Below are 19,389 nucleotides of genomic sequence, written 5' to 3'. Positions count from 1 at the left end.
ATACATCTTCCAATATTTTTTTAAAACTTGTGCCCTCCTATCCACACCACACTTATGGTGGACGTAGGGAGTAAAAAAAACAATTTCTATTGTAATTTTTTCCCGCAATTTATGACAAGTTTGTAATTATAATCAATAATTCAAGTTTGCGATTATTACATGATTTTGTGAAAAATCGCGTAATAGTGTATTTTACACAATTGCACACTATATTGCAAAAGTGTGTAATCATTTATTTTTATTTTTTTATGAATTTATGTATTTTTATTATTATCAATTAAAAATAATTAATTGGTATTTCAACTACTGAAAATACAAAATTGAAATTTCTATATTTTGAATATTGGGTTCTTAATTGAAAAAAAATTAAATTTTAAAAAACTTATTAGCATTTCCTTATATTTTGATTCAATTTAATATTTATATTTATTTATGTAAAATAACATTCAAGTTTTTTTATTCACCGTGCATCGCAAAGACAAATTGTTATATTTAAAAGTAATTACAGAAACTTTTTATGTATATAAATTAGAATTTAATTCTTACATATATTGATTAATTATATTTAATTGATGATACGATTTTTTTAGAATTAATGTACAAATTAAAAATCCTAACAGTTGATTTTGGTATTTCTAAAGGTGAAATAGCCGAAAAATATACATAATTTTTCCATTTTCTGGTTGATCTCATCACCTTTTAATTTGACCAATAAATACATCAATTTGTAGTTTGATTGCAATTATCCTATGGCAAGGGCCTACGGTGAAATCGAAATTGATGTGTCACTTATGTGGCGAAATCAAAACTGATGTGTCAGTATATTAGACAAAACAACGTGTTTCATTAAAAATTGAAAGTACAATTAAAAATAAATATTTTGGGCTTCAGGGGCTTTTGGCCACCGACGGCGGAGGACTGCAACCCCTCCCTATATGTTGTGTGTGTGAAACTAACACCCCTGCTTGAAGAAAATGGATGAGATCATCAAAGTAAAATCTATATCCTTCGAGGGCGAAGCACTGCGGCGCAGCGCAAGAGACGGGGCGATAGGTCAAGTGATCGAGGAGCGAGTTATGCTTCCATGAGTGGAATCGAAGCAACGAGTCTTGCCCAAAGAGTCCCAACCCTAGGGAATGTTTTTTGTCAGGGCCGAAAATCAGAGCTTTGATGTCTTGATTAAACACCAAAAATCGGTAAAACTCAGCAATAACAAATGAGAAAAGGGACACAGTGAACCACTGCAAATATCTATATACCCAAATTATAGTAGTTGAATCGAGGGAGGTGCGAGGGTGAAAGGTTAGAGAGAGAGAGAGGGCAACAGTTCGGTCACCGGAGTGTTTGTCGCGAGGTTTGGAGAGAAGAGTTGACGGGCTTGGCGGAGCGCGTCGGCAACAACATTGAGGAAATTGAATTGTTGGTCGTGAGTCGTGACTATGAGGAGGTGGGGTCTGGGAAGGTGGGAAAAGAGAGGGTTTGCGGGGTGGGGGCGGTGGTGGTGGCGGCAAAGGCAGCCTGAAGGTCTACGGCAGGGGTAGGGGATGGGGCAGGGGATTTCCGTTGGGGTGGGAGAGAAGGAGGTCTGCGGCGGCAGCCCGAAGGTCTGTGGCGGGGGTAGGGGATGGGGTGGCAGGTGGGAGTAGAAGATGGGGCGGGGACGGGGGATTGGGGGGGTGTGACACGCGTGCACGCGCGCGCATGTGTGTGTGTGTGAGAGAGAGAGATAGAGAGAGAAAAGAGAGAGAGACAGAGAGAGTAAGAGAGAGAGTGAGTGGAAAATCGGGTTGCGGGTATCGGGTATACCCTCACCCGTCCCGATACCCGCGCGGGTATCGGGTACCCGATACCCGCAAAATTCGGGTGGAGGGTCGGGTGCGGGTATCGCATCCTCAAAAATCGCGGGTAGAGGGTATCCGCGGGTATATCCGCGGATACCCGCATACCCGCAATAAATATTTAAAAAATAAAATTAAATAATTTTATTTAATAATATTAAGAATTAAACCAATTAACCAAAATTAAATATTAGGAATTAAACCAATTTTATTAGGAATTAAACCAATAAATATTAGGAATTAAACCAATAAATATTAGGAATTAAACCAATAATATTAGGAATTAAACCAATAAATATTAGGAATTTTATTTAATAATATTAGGAATTAAACCAATTAGGAATTGAACCAATAAATATTAGGAATTAAACCAATAAATATTATGAATTAAACCAATAATATTAGGAATTAAACCAATAATATTAGGAATTTTATTTAATAATATTAGGAATTAAACCAATAAATATTAGGAATTAAACCAATATTATTTAATAATATTAGGAATTAAACCAATTAACCAAAATTTAAAAATAAAATTAAATAATTTTATTTAATAATATTAGGAATTTTATTCGTCACAGGTTTTATGGATAATCGATGAAATAGAAAGGATATTTTCAATTTTTTTTGTGAAATACGGGACAAAATACCCTCTCGCGGGACGAAATACCCTCCAGCGGGACCAAAAACCCGCAAAATTACAATTAAAAAAAAAAATCGCGGGACTGTGAGGGTACCCTCATACCCGCAGCGGGTATCCGCTGCGGGTATTCGGGTACCCGCATGGGGGAAGAGGGTCGGGTGAGGGTGCCGTTTTCGGCAGTTTTCGTCCCGCGGGTACCCGCATTTTGCGGGTAGGGTACCCGCGGGTACCCGATTTTCCACCCCTACAGAGTGAGTGAGGGAGTGAAAGAGTGATTTGGCAATTCTAGTTGCCACGTTGGCAATTTCGGCAGCCACATCAGATTTAATTTGGGCAAAATTAAGAATAAATTATAAATTGATGTATTTATCAGTCAAATCAAAATGTGGTGATTAATCTAGAAATTGGAAAATACCTTTGTATTTTTCGGTTATTATCCAATTTCTAAACATATGAGAAGAAATCTATTAGAATCTATTGTAGTTGATTTGTTAAAAGAAAAGAAAATCGCGTTTCAGTTGGAAAACTGAAAGTTTCAGCTAAAACTAGAGATATCAGTTCGCGTTTCACTTAAATACTGAAATATCAGTTTATGCGAAGGGACCAGTCAACAAAATTGGAGTTCAGAGAGGTTTAGTAGCAAATATCAGTTTGACCCGATATTGCATCTAAACCGTTGATTCCAATCTAATGGTTGGGTTTTAAAAGAACGCCGAATCAGTTATAACTGATTCAAAGGGGGTCGTCTTCAATTTCCACATTTTTCAGTTTCAGTTTTAGAGCTCGAGTTGCAGAGTTCAATTTTATAAATTACTTCCGCTTTTCAAAGTCAGTAGCAAGTGAGCAATTGAAGTGTGTGTGTGATTTCTCCTGTAAAATCTCAGTTCATAGATCAATAAAAGTAGGTCTCTGTTCTTGATCCCGTGGATGCAGGGTTTTTTACGCCCGAATCATGTAAATCTTGTGTTGTTCCTGTTTTCACGTCAATTACCTAACATAATCCATTTTTACGAAATCATTCTCTTAGGATTAACAATTTTTCTGTTAAACAAACAGACCCTTTGCTATTTTTGGAGACGAAGCCATAAAATTCCTTTTGACAAGATAAGTGAAAGTTCTTATAAATAAAAGTGACGCAAGTTCATCTAAAAAAATTTGTGTGTGTGTGGACATAGCGGTAGAGTGGTTGACGTCAAAAATTTTGAGTTCGAGTTCACTATGGTATACGCTATTTTAATTTAACTGTTAATTTATATATAAAAAAAAAGAGTAACGCTAAACAGCCACAATATGGCTGCCCACAATTTACTTAAGTAGAAAATAATTTAATTTATTTAACATATTTTTTAAAATAAAAATAAGATTTAGTCATTTTATCACATTCTCTACATTATAGTAATTTTTTTGTAATTTTTTGGTAACTTTTTTATTTTTATTAAAAAATAAATTAAAAATAAAAAATGCAAAAACAAATTAAAAAAATAAGTACAATATAGAAAATATAATAAAATAACTAAATCCTATTTTTATTTAAAAAAAATAAATTAAATAAATCAAGATTATCCTTATTATATTAGTGTGTGGGTGGCCACAATGTGGCTGCATAGATTTATTGAAAAAAAAAGTGATGAATGATTTTGAAATTATTTTTTCAAAAACAAAAAATATAACAAATGCCAGTTGTTCTAAATAAAATTAATAATTACAAATAAAATTAATATTTGTAAGTAAAAGTAATCGTTATTATAAAAAAAAAATACAATTTTCATAATCTCATGGCAAGGGAGAGCCTACGTACGTGCTCCTTATGATCGTATGGCGAGGGAGAGCCTTAGGTGCTACTCATTCCTTTTACTATAGCTTATGGAGTGAGGAGATACCTATAAAACTAACTTTGTGTTATTTTTTTGTTTTACTTCATACCTAACTTTATGGTTTAGAATATAGACGTGTGAACGTTGACTAGTGAATTCCTCAAAAAAATTAATAAGATTTATTCCTAAAAGATCAAACAAACTAATTTTATTCTTACTCACTACCGCTAGTTGAATTATTTAGTGGTAGGTATAGTTAATATCCAAAATTAATTCGGGGTCTTGAATTTGAGTCCTCTATGATTTGAATGATCTTTAAATTTCTTTATTTATTTATGTAATTGAAATTTAAAAGTTACCTCAGATTGTACTTTTCAGTGCAAATAATCTTAATTTATATGCATACATAAAAATTGTGTCTTTGTGTGTAAATTCCAAGTGTAAGGAAATAAGTCTGTTAATGTGTTTTCAACGACATTAACGGAAGGAGCTGACTGAGAATAATTGGAAAAAAAAAATAAAAAATCGCACACACTGGTTTGAGTGTCTGAGTTCCCTCAAACAAAAATAAAAAAAAGTTTGAGTGTCAGAGTGCTAATTGGAAAAAACATTCCTTTTTTTTTTTTTTTTTTTTGCTGGCAACCATGAAACATTTTCGTTACATAAGAAGTAAAGAAAAAACCAAGTTGCCAATTTGCATGCTATCTTTTCAATGAGATTAATTAAGCCCATAACTATATCATGAAAATAAATTAAGCATGCGACCTATATTATACGACTTTAAATTTTCATAGTTTAGGTGGTAGGGTGAAGCTTTTCGTAAATTTGGAGAAATCGGTGTCACAGCCCGCAATCCCTAAGGATGGTTTAACCGGGGTTATGACTCGGGAAGGGGATTAAGAAGCGGGGAAAGAAAGGGGCATTTACGTAACAATCAAACATTTTACGGAAATAGACATTTATTTATATAACACTAGGATCATAACTGATCACTTGGGCAAATACAAGACGTTTGTTCGGGAAGGCCCGTCAAAGTGGATTACCCAACAGAAGAGTATCATACTTAAAATAAAACATTAGCATAATCAGAGTATCTTGCAGCGGAAATACGTGTGAGTTATACATATGAAGATGTATACTCAAGGTTACATTACTGTTCTACGTCTCAAGGGTACATCCGCTCAACTCCACTCCATTCCATCACCCGCTCAACCTGCACATTAGGGAAAACAACATGCAGGGCTGAGTAAAAATACTCAGTGAACATATGCCGGAAACATAACATTTTATATAATTTATTGTACTGCCAACAGTAACACACAGGGTTTTACTTGAAGGACCCGTGCTTACTAAACATTTTCTTTCATTTCATAAAGTTGGATGCGCATCCCATTTTCAGTCTATATGATCCATATCTGTTCCTTTTACACGCCGGGAAGGAGGCCTCCTTCCACGGACGCTAAGACCGGTCGCAAGCGACACACAGTCTCCATGAGTGTACACGTTAACCCTTACTAGCAAACCTTCGTCTAGCGTAGGGTCCGAATTCGATTTCCTTTATAGTTGGCGAACCAACACAGATAGGATACATACATAAAACATAAACATTTTTGGCAGACAATCATTTCATAAACATTTCCTTTCCTTTCATAAGAACCATTTAATCATTTCCATAAACATTTCATTTAATAAGAACCATTTACCATTTAAAATATTACAGTTATATCATGTCATTCATTTCATTTCGTATAAGAGGCCTGTATGCAGGGGATCTCTATATACGTGTTTTAAGAAAGCCCACCTCATTCCGTTCCCACTAGGGGCGTAGAGTTACCTCCTTCTTTAGCTTTCACTTCCCGTCTGGACCTTTATTGACGAAGAGTCGATAAGTTCGAGAAGAAAGTTGTGTAAGAAAGGAAGATAGGTCTCTAAACTAAACTATCTCCTTTAATGATTTTAGGGTTCTAGCATCCATATTAATCTTGTCTCGTTCAAAACCTTAAACTCAAAACATCTATCACATAACTAACATTTAGGTTCGAAACCGTTTATTTGAACATCATCATGCGCATCAATCATAACTCGTTCTACTCACGCCATCAAGTTAAATATTCCGTCATTTAATAACAAATCATATAATATTACATAAACAAATTATGTCATCATAGATCATTCTTTCTCATACTTAAAATAATTTAATCATTTTCAAATAATCCATATTAATAAGTCATTTGAAAAGAATTAATTTAAATAAGAGTTTAACTCAAAATATTTTATTTTAAAGTCCATTTGTAAAAATACTTGAAATAAAGAACTCCATTTAAATAATTAATTTAAAGGTCAATATATAATTAAATTAATCAAGCTCAATTTAAATTAATAATTAAGAGCTCAAATAATTTAAATAGATATAAGCCCAAATTAATTAGATAAATTAAGTCTATCATGTTTTTCTTTGAATAAGGCTCAAACAATTAAATAAACACCCATCAGGATTTAAACGCAAAATGAGCCCAACAGAAATTAAAATAAGGTGTCCAGCATTTAAAATTCGGCCTACTGATTTAATGCAAAATTCGGCCCATTCCTTCTCTTTTCTTTAAAATTTTCGGCCCAGCCATTAGAGGTTTAAGCCCAATTAAAAAAAATAAAGCCTAATCCTAAAATATAACACACACATAACACACCAACACACACACAAGCTTCTCTCTCTCTAACTCTCGGCTCTCTCCCGGCTCTCTCTCTGCTCTACCTCTGCTCTACCTCTGTCTCGCCGGAAGTCAGCCGCACGCCGCCGCCTTGGGTGTTCACGGCCATCGCCTGGCCGTGGAAGAGCACGGCCGCCGCCTGCCCGCCCTGATTCTCTCTCTCGGTTTCTAGATCTCTAGATCGGAACAGGGCATGCGCCCTCTCTGCCGGAGTCCAAGCCAGGCCGCCGTCTCTTCGTCCTCCATCGTCGCCGTTCGTCGTCGGATTCGCTGTGAGGAGCCGAGCACCGTCTCACAAAGGTAAGCCCCCGGATCTCCCTATTCTCATTTTCTTTTTCTTTTTCCTCATCTTTTTCCCCTTTTTTTAAAAAAAATTAAAATCTGAAATCCCTCTCTTCTTTTTCCCTTTGGCAGAACGGAACCACGGCAGGTTCATCGCCGCCGCTCCGTCGCCGGCGACGAGCCACAGCGGCTGCCGCCTCCCTCTGATCTCGACTCACACACACACAGCAGGGTCAAGCCTCACATTCAGTTCACAAAATAGCATAGGATTTCTTAGCACATATCATTCTCAAACTGTAATTGCTTAATCAAATCTGAATTTCTTTTCTTGCAATTTAAACACTCAATTAAAAAGTTTTAGTTCATATGTGCATATGTAAACATGTTGTGAAATATCAAAACAGTCGTGTATGAATTCCCTTGGTGGTTCTCTAAAAATTGACAACGAAAGGGTGATGATACCTTGAATAGGTGGATTTTTGTCTCTGCATAATTATGTGTATAGCATAAGTTAGAAATCTGTAGTGAAGAAAATTGAAAGAGGGAGAATTTCCTTTCATTATTACCGTAAATCTTGCTGTTGAAAATGGGCTGCAGTAGTTGAAAATGGTGGTGTGAGAATGGTGAAAGTGGCTGTGGTTTTAAAGAAAAATGGGGTGGTTTGGATGGATGAGGATCGTGTAATTTTCAGCTGACAAGTATGAACACATAATTCTTTTTCAGCTAGCATTGTATGACTGAAGAATTTCTTCAGCATGCGTAGTAAATTCTTCAGCATGCTTAGGATTCAGCATGCTTAGGATTTATTCAAATTTAATCATTAAAATATCTAAGAGATTAATATATTAATTATATGGTTCCAAACTCATTTAAATACATTAAGACATATAAGCCTAATTCTTATTGAAGCATAAAATCCATTTGAGCTTGCTTCTAACATAAATTAAATTACTCATGGGCTTAAGTAAACAATCGATAAAAGATTCATATTTAACACTTCAGTGTTAAATTCTCCACAATAAATTAATGGACTCAAAATATATTTTGAGTGCATCATCTATTGAAAATAAAAATAAATCATCACATATATAAATTATCAAATTCATATAAGTTCGTATTTTATTAATGGATGCTGAACCCTAATTACCATAATCAATCCTTAAATCAGTAATTAAAAGTATATAATCCTTAATAAAAAGTCGGGTCATTACAATCGGTGAGTTGGAGTTGCGGTGCAACCGTTGGGTATAATAAGTTAAGAGGTGTTCCAATGAGATCTCTTTTATATATATATACTAGTATTATCATTTGTTAGGTCCCAGAGGTCTCGAATAGGTGTATGGGGGGAATACACCTATGGGCTATTTTTCTGTTTCCTCAATCAGAGGGATCTCAGATAGAGATCAAAACGAAACTTTACACGCAAACAAAGACACCTGTTGACTGAAAACAGTTTTGACCAAACAGGGTTGACGACTGATACTGAAAGCTCTTCAGTAAGGAGTTATCAGTTAAGTTACTGGAACTTAACTGATGCATGCACTTATGGGCTTCAGTCGAGTTTGCTAAAACAGAGATGATAACACTCTTCCTGAATATCAAAAGATAGATCAGTCAGACTGATATCATACGCAGCGGAAATTAAACTTAGTTTCGCAATAGCCTCGGTTGAGCACGTTGTTGGTCTTAGGTTTCTCTTTGCAGTTATTCAGTATTCAGTTTATCAATTGAAATAACACAAGTAGGAAAGTAAAACTGAAAGCTGTAAACAACACAGAGACTTTTACGTGGTTCGGAAAAATCCTTTCCTACATCCACGGTCGGTTGATCGGACCAACAATCCACTCCGCAAGTGCTTAACAGGTGCACTGCAAACCAAACCGTGTGCTTGCTGGGTGCACACAACCGTACCACTGAAGAAAACCCTTCTTCAGTACCCACACTTCACTCGTGTCGGATTTCTCTTGCTTAGCACAACCCGCGCTAAGACTCTCAGAGTCAGAAAACCCTTCTGAACTCCGAATCACTCAAATCTTTCTTTTGGAAAGGAGGTTTGAACGAGTGCCAACTATACTGCAAAGAACAAGTTTGACCTTGGCTTCTGGGTAAACAGAGGTTTGCCTAAGGTCTAAGAAAATGTATGTAATCAGCAGTGACTGATTTTGGCTTTGGAATTCTCTTCTTCGATTCAAGCTTTGGGGAGGTTGAGCTTTAGGCTGAGTAGCGATTTTGGCAGAGCTTCAGCTTATGTCGTTGAATCGGTGAAGGTTGAAGTGATCCTCGAGCGCTATTTGTAGGAGAACTCTTGAATAGATCCGTTGGCGTAGAACGTCCTCAAGATTTCTTCCGTTGGAGAGAAATTCGAATTTGGGTTGAGGCTTCAATTTTCGAGATTCCTTGTCTGGTGGAAACGGCTCTCTTGAGGGACAGGAGATGTGACGTCTTTGAAAAAGTAACCACCAAATCTGAATGACCTCTGCAGAGATAAGATCCTGAGATCTCTGCATTTAATGCGGCTGTACTCTTGTGAGTACGTGACTTTCTTTGAACGTTGGAAGATCAGTCCGAGGAAGAATGTCCAACTGATACTTGACTTCAGTATCAGTCTGTGGCACGCATTAAGTAATCAGTTCCAAACTGATTCTTCAACTGATACTTCAGTTGGTATCTTCAGTCTTCAGTCTTCAGTCCTTCGTCCTTCAGTCTTCAGTCTTCAGAACCGCAGGCTAAACTAGAAACGAACTCTAACACTTGAGTTCAAAACAATTCTAGTCTATTTACAATTACGACCTATGAATTTTGGTATCATCAAAACAAGGATTAGGATATTCCACAAGGTTCCCAACACCATTCGTGCGATACACAATGAACATTGAAACTAAACAACATATTTAAATAAATAAATATAAATATTAAATAAAATTAAAATATATTTTTAATATAAATAAACTAAAACAATCCACGCCCGTCAATTATTTAATAAAATCCTGAATTTAAAAATATAAAATTTCAACTTTGTATAAAGCGTAATGATAATTAAAGTTATTAAATAAATGAAAAAAAAATCAATAATAAAAATTAGCATTAGGCATTATTATCATCGAGTAGTATATACGTCATAATAAATAAATAAGTATTTTCATAAACAAACATATATATAAAATTGTAAAATTTTAACAAAGAGATAAAATTGTAAAATATTTTAACTTTTATTTATTTCATAACTTAATCGTTTTAACTTCATTTTTCATGATTTTTTTACTATATTAAATTTAAAATGTGCATATTTTTTTAAAAATAAAATAATGTGACAATGTTTAGAAATGAATTAAATATAAAAAAATAGTGAAAAAATGGTGGGAGAAGAGAGGGAATAAATGGAGGGAAAAAGCCATTTTTTATATCAAATTAAAGCTATTTTCATAATCTTTAATTTGATATGTATATTAAATATTTAACATTAATCAAATTATATTACAATTGAAACGAAAAAAGAGAAAAAAAAAAACATGCAGGATTGAGTGTGAATTGTAAAAAAAATAGGTATTCTGGATAGGGATGGCAATCTACCCGCGGGTAACGGATATCCGCGAAAACCCGAATCTATTAGGGTGGGTTTGGATACCATTTGATATCCACGGATAGTTTCGTGGTTGCAATTCACTATCCATTTAGTTCGTGGGTATGGGTTTAGATACTTACTATTCATACCTGCGAAACCCGTTTACCCGCGAAAAATACCCGCCAATTACCCGTCAATTATCCGTGAATTACCCGTCAAATATCCACAAAAAATTCCATAAAATATGGGCTTTGAATATATATTTTGAGATTATGAGCTAGCATATTATATCTTAAAATAGGCCCAAACAGAAACTGAACTAAGGCCCAAATTCTAATAGTCTAATTTAAATTTGAATTTTGTTGAGCAATTATAGAATTTTGTTGGATTTTATATTTTAGTTGATGAATTTGAATTTAAACATTGTTCTTTGTGGATTTCAACATATGGATTTGAACTATGTTATTTATGTTGATTTTTTTTTCTATTAAATTTGTTGTAAATTTATATTTAAATTTTGTTTCGTGAGTATCCGGCGGATAGTAGGTGGCGGGTATCCGGCGGATAGTGGGTATCCGGCGAATAGCGGGTTCGTGGATACCCGACGGGTAGCGGGTTTGGATACCATTTGATATCCATGGATAGTTTCGTGGGTAAAAATCATTATCCATTTAGTTCGTGGGTATGGGTATGGATAGTCACTATCCGTACCCGATTGTCATCCCTAATTCTGGAGTATTAAAAAAATCATTTTAAAAAAATTACACTAAAAAGTATCCGTTAAAATTATCCTTTTGTATATTATATAAACATAGATATAAATTGATGTCATGTATTTGCTATGAGCAAAAGAAATTAAAATTGAAAATAAAATTAAAATAAAGCTAATTAAATAAAATCGAAAGATTAGAAAGATGTAGAAAATAAAATAAATCAAAACATAAAAGAAAAAGGTGGAGTAGAAAGAAAAATGAGTGGAACACATAATTCTTGCATACTTGCTGAAAAATAGGAAGCAGTTAAAAAAAACCGATTTTTAAAATTTGGTGGAAAAAAATAGTCGTTAGACTGCCTTTATATATATATATATATATATATATATATATATATAGGGTTAGGTTCAATGAAAAAAACCTAAATGTATGAAAGAAGAGAGAAGTAATCTCATCCGTTGATCTTATCTAATCTAACGGACATGATTTATTCACGCCATGTTCAACGAATTTTTTCGTTGAACATTCATGAACATATACAATATTTTTGGGGGTTTTGGGTTTCGACCCCCCATATGTTCAATGAAAAAATCCGTTGAACATGGCGTGAATAAATCATGTCCGTTAGATTAGATAAGATCAACGGATGAGATTACTTCTCGCTTTTTTCTTACATTTAGGCCTTCTTCATTGAACCTTGGCCTATATATATATATATATATATATATATATATATTGGAAGTGTTTCAATGAGATCTCTTATATGTGGTGAGATCTTAAATTGATTTGTGGATGTCAATTTCATGTATTCTATGGTTGATATTTATCTAGATGACGGAAACTTTTACCAGGATTTGAATCCTTGAGGGAGCAAAAATTTTACCAATTTTTTTAATATTGTTATTCATCAGTATATACTGCCTTATTCAACACTATATATAGTCTTATTCATTGTACTCGTGATCTTACGAAAAATATCAATTTCATTGGAGTGTACCCCTATATATATATATATATATATAGGGTTAGGTTCAATGAAAAAGGCCTAAATGTAAGAAAGAAGAGAGAAGTAATCTCATTCGTTGATCTTATCTAATCTAACGGACATGATTTATTCACGCCATGTTCAACGGATTTTTTCGTTGAACATTCGTGAATATATACAATATTTTTGGGGGTTATGGGTTTCGACCCCCCATATGTTCAACGAAAAAATCCGTTGAACATGGCGTGAATAAATCATGTCCGTTAGATTAGATAAGATCAACGGATTAGATTATTTCTCTCTTCTTTCTTACATTTAGGCCTTCTTCATTGAACTTTAGCCTATATATATATATATATATAGGGGAGGGCTAGAATAAAAACACTCTTAAGTGTATAAAATATAAATGATTTTCAGCCCTTAGATCATCAAGATCTACGGTTGATTCGTAACCTTGTTGGATGAATTCGTGGTCCTGTGTTCGAATCTCAAAGGCAACAAAAATTTATTTTTCGCAATTCGTACCTCTGTTGGATGAATTCGTAACCATGTTGGATAAAATTCGTAGATTAAAAAACGTTTATATTTATATTTTAAGAAGTGTTTTTACTGTAGCCCTCCCCTATATATATATATATATATATATATATATATATATATATATATATATATATAGGGAGCGGTTATTCAATAAACCACCCTTATATAACCACCCTTATTTTAGGAATTACGAACCAGTAAAAATGCATGAATTTTATGTATAACACGCATGAATAAACTGTATAAATGTACGAATTGCGAAAAATAATTTTTGCTACCTTTGCGAGTCGAACTCAGGACCATGAATTTATCCAACAAGGTGATGAATCAACCGTAGATTTTGATGATCTAAGGGCTGAAAATGGTACCCCTATTTATATTTTAAGAAGCGTTCTTATTTTAGACTTCCTCTATATATATATATATATATATATATATATATATAAATTATTTGTTTAGAACTATCACTTTTATTCACGACATCATTCACTTTTACCGCTATTACTTTTAATCACAAAATTTGTTTTTGGTTATAGATTGTTCCTTTTTATTTATAGTAAATGTTAATTTATTCTTAACAACTATTACTTTTTTATGACGCATCATGGATCGAAATTCGAGGTCTATGAAAAGAAGTGTTTATAATAAAATAATAATTAATCTAATTGAACACGGAATTTTTTTAATTAAATTAATACTCCCTCCAGCCACACAAAAATTGTTATATTATGAATGTCTTGAATCTATACTAAATTGAAAAGAGAGCTCTCAATTTCAAATTGATTTCATATCAATTTCAAAATTGAGTGGCAAATTTGTGATTATAATAAAATTAAAGGTTTATTTATAAGATATACATCTTTTTTTCTTTTTCTTTAACTTGTTATTTTTCTATTTTTATTTCTTTTCTAAAATTGTGAAATTCGATTAATTATAAAATATTTGATATGCATATCAAATTAAAGATCATGACAAGAGCTTTAATTTGATATATGTTATGTAAATATTAGATTTAAAATAAAAATATATATTTATTTAAAGATTAAAACTTAAGAAAATTCTCTCTCCTCTTTTTTTGAATAAATTTATTTTTTTCCAATTATCTTTTAACTTATATTGTTTTCTTTTTTCACAATATTAATTTTTATTAATGTGAATTATTCTTTATTTTTTATAATTAAACAAAAATATTTATGTATTTTTTTAATTATATTTAGAATTTTTTATATAATAATCAAACTAATATCAATTTTATATAATGAAATATAAAAATATTTTCGTGCATTGCACGAGTGCGAATGCTAGTTTTTTAATAAAATGTCAGTGGAGCTGTGAGTGAAATTGTAAGAGTCTCATTTTAAATGTGAATGAAATTATTTGGACCATACTATTAAAAAAGGTAAATTATGATAAAATTTTCAAGAATGAAGAGAATACTAAAATTATGTATCTTTTAATAGTTTGACCTTCTTATATTTGTTTAATAATATTCTCTTTGCCTAACAAATTGAATGTTGAACTTGAATTCCCACTTACAAGAGAGAGAACATGTGAGACTATTTATTAATTAATTAGATTTATGCTTACATTCATTATTCTTTCTATTTTTACAGAAATATTAAGTGTTAACAAAAAATAAATACATTTGTTAGAGTATTATTTGTCCATAAAAATTATGATCTTATTATTATTTTTGTTTGCACATAAAAATGACGATATTTCTGTTTTGGTACACTTCTCTTTATATTTTATATTTCATTCACACTTAATATTTACAGCCAATAGTTTCTTAAGTTTTTTAGTTTTTTTGCTTTTTTTTGTTTTATTTATGTTTTTATTTTAGGCTTTTTGTTTGTTCTTTTTTTGTTTTCACAGCCGAATTTCTTTTATGTTTTTCAGTTATTTTTTTTTTTGGGGTTTTTTATTTTAGGTTTTTTTTAATTTCTTTTTAACCTTTTTTTTATGTTTTTCAGTTTTTTTTAGTTTTTTTTAGTTTTTTTTGTTTTAACTGCTTCAGTTTCTTTTTATTTTATTTTCTATTTTTTTACAATATTTTTATATTTTATTTTTATGTATTTTATTTATTTCAAAGTAAATATTATTATGATGAAAAATAACTATCAATATGAAAAAATATAATGTTTTTGAAAGATTGCCTCTCATCATATTAATAGTTACTTTTTTTTTACAATAATAATTACTTGAGTAAAGCGTTTTCTTTATTTTCTTTTATTTTTCTGTTTGATTTTTTCTTTTCAACATTTTTTATATTTTTTTCTTTTTTCTTCATTTATTTCTTCTTTTTTAACAACATTACCATTATTCATATCTATTATTATTTTTTTCTTACAACAATAATTATTTGACCAAATAACTAAAATCACAAGTTTTCGTGAGTAAAAAATAATTTTTAAATATTAAATTTCTTTATATGAATAATTACTTTTTATTAAGACAATAATTACTTTTTTTTATATTTTTCATTTACTTTTACTTTTTTTAAATATTACCTTTATTCATATCAATGGTTATTTTTTCTTAGTCTATAATTATCTGATCAAAGAATTAAAATTATAAGTTTTCATGAATAAAAATAACAATTTTCGTGCAAGCCTAACCCTAATAGGAATATTTATTTTTAATAAGCATAAGATATACATTTGTTTGAATAAATGTATACATACGTTAATATAAGTATTCACCTTCATTCAATATAAAGTATTATAGTTTCTAAACCCTTAAATCCTGAACACTATAATATTTACTTTTAATAAGCATAAAATATACATTTGTTTGAACAAATATATTTTAAATAGAAATTTTATTAAAAAGCAGAAAAGAAGACACCAAGAACCCTTGAGAGCACAAGAGAGCAAACTAAGGGCCGAGCCTCGTTAAAACCTTTTTGTAGCAAACCCACAAGGGAAAAACTATAAAAAGGAAAAAAGAGTATTCGTCTAAAAAATAATCCATGCGGGAGTGGAAGTGAGACAGCTTCAAAGGTTCTGGCCTAACCATCACCCCTAAGCAGCTCTGCTCCCTAACATAGAAGAAAGAACAATCACGAAAGGTAAAATAAACCTAAGCAAAATACAAACACCTAGAGATAGCCAAAAAACTCCAACCCAAAAGAAGAAGAACGAAAATCATAAAATGTCGCCAAGCAAACTGTAACACCCCGGTTTTACCAAGACAAAATAAATAGAAAAATAATGGAAAAACTTAATAGAGCTGAATAAACTTGACAATTTACCCTTTTAAATGAGTTATTTATAATTTAAAGAGATAAAATGAAAGGCATTGAGTGATGCCAATCAGTTGATTATATTTAAACTCACAGGATTGCATAAGTTTAGTTTCGCGACTCTGATCATAATCAACAATAACTTTATGAATAGAAATATGAGTTAAAAAGTCTTAGCTCAGCAAGATAATATTACATCATATAATAGAAGTTCTTAGTTTAGGGAATTGAAAGACAAGATAACAAGCTAGTCATTAGCGGAAGCAAAAGACAGCGTGGAACCCTAGCCTCAGCTCAACCCTGTCTGCACCAACCGATCAACCTGAAAACATTTGAAAATAATTTGGGCTGAGTACTAGTGTACTCAGTGGGCATGAGTTTTCGAAACATCTTATGAAATAGTCAAGCAGTTTATCCAATATCACAATCATGACTCAGAAGGTTTTAAAACAGAAATCCAGTTCTAAGCATGACAAAACTTTTCTCATTAAGTGACGAGCCATGTAACGTTCGATTGTTACTCGCTGCTTATGATCCCGGACCTCTAGCCATCGACGAATCGCTTTCTTTTCTCCCATTTATCAATCTCGGGACGCACCCGGTCAGATCAATAATCATAACTGTGCTTCAGAACACATCCAGACAAGCACCCTTATAACGCCTCTTAGCTTTGTTAGTGCACGATGGCGATCAACCCATCGAGCCACTAACCCTGTGTACACAATCCCCATCTAACGTGTTAGGTCAAATGAGAATCTCGATTGATGCTTATGCGAGCATTAAACAATACAGAACGCACATAAAAATATTTATATTGGATAAACGAACATTTTCATGAAATATCAGAGTTTATATAACTCAAGATACATTTATGTAAAATAAAGCCCACCTTGATTGGACAAAGTCCGAAGTCAAACGTAACCCGTCTCGTAAAAGCAATGCTAATCCTCTTGGTCAATTGAGCCTACAAGATAATCTAATCTTAATATGTCTCGTGATACTAGCCTTAGATAATAGCAAAACGAGGCTACTAAGTTCTGATTCGCTATGCCCGGATTTTAAACTCACTTTATAAACTTGAAAATAAATTTTCAGGTAAGGGCACCAACAATACCCTTGCTTGACTTTTAACTTAAAAACAACTTAAATATTTTATTGCAAAAACATATTATAACTTTATTACTTCATTATATCACATGTCATATAATTCACATAATTATATGCACATAAAAATCATAAATCACGTGAAGAAATATTTTCTAAAATAATTATCTAAACATGCATAATGGATAAAAATCTTTTTTTTTTTGTAATCAAAATATTTTCTAATTTCTCAAATCATTCTTACATGGTATAAACACTCATTAAGTTAATTAATCACCAAAACAAATTAAACCAACTTAAATTAAGGCCCAAGTAATAAATAATTGGCAACCTAATTCTTTAATAACTAAAGCTCAAATTTCAATTAAGAAAAGAGCCAACTTAAAAAGAATAAGCCCAGCAATTAAATCAACCCAACACTAATAAAAGACTATGCTGAAACCCAATTTAATGAGACCCACTGAAATAAAACCAAGCCCAAACCACTTCTCTCTCTCCTGTTCCTTCTCATATGCGTCTCTCTCTCTCTCTCTCTCTCTCACAGAAATCGCTTTTCTCTCTCCCAAGCCGCCGTCCACCTCCAGCAAGACCGGCGGCGCTTCGCCGGCGCTCATCACCTTCACCCCTACCAGCATCTGCATCTGCCGACTCTCCCTCTCAACATCTCGCCCCACTCTCTCTGTCTCTATCCCTTCTCTCGCCATAAACAGCTGCGGTCGCCGCCGCTCTTCCACGGCTGCCGCGTCGCCGCCCCCTTCACCTCTCCGCCGCCTCTTTTCTCCATCTCCATCCTCCAATTGATCAAACCCCCAGATACAGAAACCCAAAATCTCTCTCTCAAGGCTCAAATTAGAAAACCACTCTCTCCCTCTTCCTCTCACTCATCCGCCTGCCACCTTCTACCATAGCAGCGTTTTCGCCGCCTTCTTCCCTCCTCCCTCGCCGGACAGCCAGTGGCCGTCAAAATTACCGCCGCCTCTCCTCTTTTTCTCACGGCGAACGGCGAGATTCACCGTCGCCCCCTTCTCCTTCGGTCCGAACGGCAGCAGCCCATCAGCCGCTGCCGCCGCTCTCTCTACTTCAACCCCTCCTAGCCCCGACTGAACTCACGCCATACTAACACACACAACAAGAATCAAGCGCAGCAAGATCGAAGCTGTAAAGACTGAAGTTTTATCAAAATTTTAAGGGTTCGTTCTTCTCTGTGTTTCTTCAATTCCTTCACAAGAGTCCAGTTCAAATGTAAATGTCAAGGCACAAGTTTGATGGTATTGTCTATGATGATTTTAAATCAGCAGAATTTTATTCGTATATTTCTTGTTTGTTGGTTTCGTGTTCATCAGAACGAAAAGAATAGTGTGGGAATAATGAAGTAAAGATGGAAACTTTGTGGGTACCGTGATGTGATTATGAAGAAGATGAAGAGGGCTGAGCTCTGCTTCTGTTCTATCTGCAAGTAATATATGAAGCTGAATATGTATATTGGTGTTGTGAAATATAGAACAAGTCTTGTACGAAATTGAGTATGAAGATTGAACCTTGATGAGGTGAATGTTTTTTTACTGCTTATGCTGCTCTTGTTTAGGCGCTTCTGTAAAGAAAAAGGGCGAAGTTTGTTTGCTTTTGTTTTTGTGGAAGGAATGGAACATAATTACAGTTGTTTTTGGGAAGTATAATTGAGATGAAAATGATGAGATTCACCTGGAGTGAAGTGTACGGGGTAGGGATGGCAATCGGGTACGATGGGTACGGATAGTGACTATCCATACCCATACCCACGAACTAAATGGATAGTGGTTGCTACCCACGAAACTATCCATGGATATCAAATGGTATCCAAACCCGCTATCCGCGGATACCCGCTACCCGTCGGGTATCCGCGAAACCCGCTATCCGACGGGTATCCGTCACCCACTATCCGACGGATACCCGCTATCCGCTGGATACCCACGAAAT

The 19,389-nt window shown here is 33.4% G+C and overlaps 1 long non-coding RNA gene across 1 annotated transcript; it reads right to left on the bottom strand.

Moving 5' to 3' along the window:
* Positions 1-17,930: 17,930 nt before the first annotated feature.
* On the bottom strand, positions 17,931-19,144 carry LOC131022272 (uncharacterized). The gene is made up of 2 exons (XR_009101204.1): positions 18,972-19,144; positions 17,931-18,883 (listed from the first exon to the last, which is right to left on the bottom strand). It is a non-coding gene; the product is annotated as an uncharacterized LOC131022272 (long non-coding RNA).
* Positions 19,145-19,389: the final 245 nt, after the last annotated feature.

The sequence above is a fragment of the Salvia miltiorrhiza genome, chromosome 4, assembly GCF_028751815.1.
Source record: "Salvia miltiorrhiza cultivar Shanhuang (shh) chromosome 4, IMPLAD_Smil_shh, whole genome shotgun sequence".
In the NCBI taxonomy this organism is placed as follows: domain Eukaryota; kingdom Viridiplantae; phylum Streptophyta; class Magnoliopsida; order Lamiales; family Lamiaceae; genus Salvia; species Salvia miltiorrhiza.
The sequence above is the reverse complement of the archived record's forward strand: the minus strand, read 5'-3'. Positions and strand labels throughout refer to the sequence as shown.